Raw genomic sequence first — 889 nt, forward strand, 5'->3', positions numbered from 1 at the left:
ACGAATCTACTGTTTTACCCGTGTATTATAATATCATATAATTGTGAATATAATATTAGTGTGTGGAAAATTTAGATTTATATTTTGGTTTTCCGGGACAGCTATAATGTGTGGATGGAACCTATCACCGAACGCTGTTCGAAGCCTCGGCAACGGTACCCATTCGACGCTTTTTCATTTTAAATAATTTTATGCTATACAATAATCATTTTGAACTCGTTTTCAGACACTGCAACGGCCTTATGACATAATATTTAGCTGGTATTAAATGTAATTATATTATACACCAACCACGGTTGGTTATTTATTTTTAAATTTAATTCATATCAAGGCTCTTTAGGATATAGTATTTACAACCACAAAACCACAACTATCCTCTTAAGTAGTCGGTAGCCGGAACTCGGATGTGGGAAGGGACCAGTGTTATAAATTACCCTATGGATAGAAGTCGAACTACTCTGCCTCTAACTAGGGCGGGGGTTTGGATATTTAACCCACCTACCTCTATTGACATTTTTTGCTCTAATATTATAATAATCTAATAGTATTATGTATGTAAGAAAACTGTAAAAATCTTGGTTTAATACTTAGCCCCCCTGCTCACGCCCTACAATTCATAACCCTGGAAGTGGACAGGATGCTCAGTGCTCGCTCGCGAGTTACTAGGTACTCACTCGCAAGGCGAATAGAATGGAATATCTTTAATTTTGCTCGTAAAGTCGACTTGCGGGCGGCTTCGCGGACTAAGTTTATGTGAAAACAAATAGCTGTGTACATCATTGACATTTGTGTGATTTATTTAATAAATTACAATAATTACATTCATAATTCATATGGCCGTCGACGAACTGTTCCGTACCTATATCACATTACATAGTTGCAGAATTAT

The sequence above is a fragment of the Myzus persicae genome, unplaced genomic scaffold (assembly GCF_001856785.1).
Source record: "Myzus persicae strain clone G006 unplaced genomic scaffold, MPER_G0061.0, whole genome shotgun sequence".
Lineage (NCBI taxonomy): Eukaryota > Metazoa > Arthropoda > Insecta > Hemiptera > Aphididae > Myzus > Myzus persicae.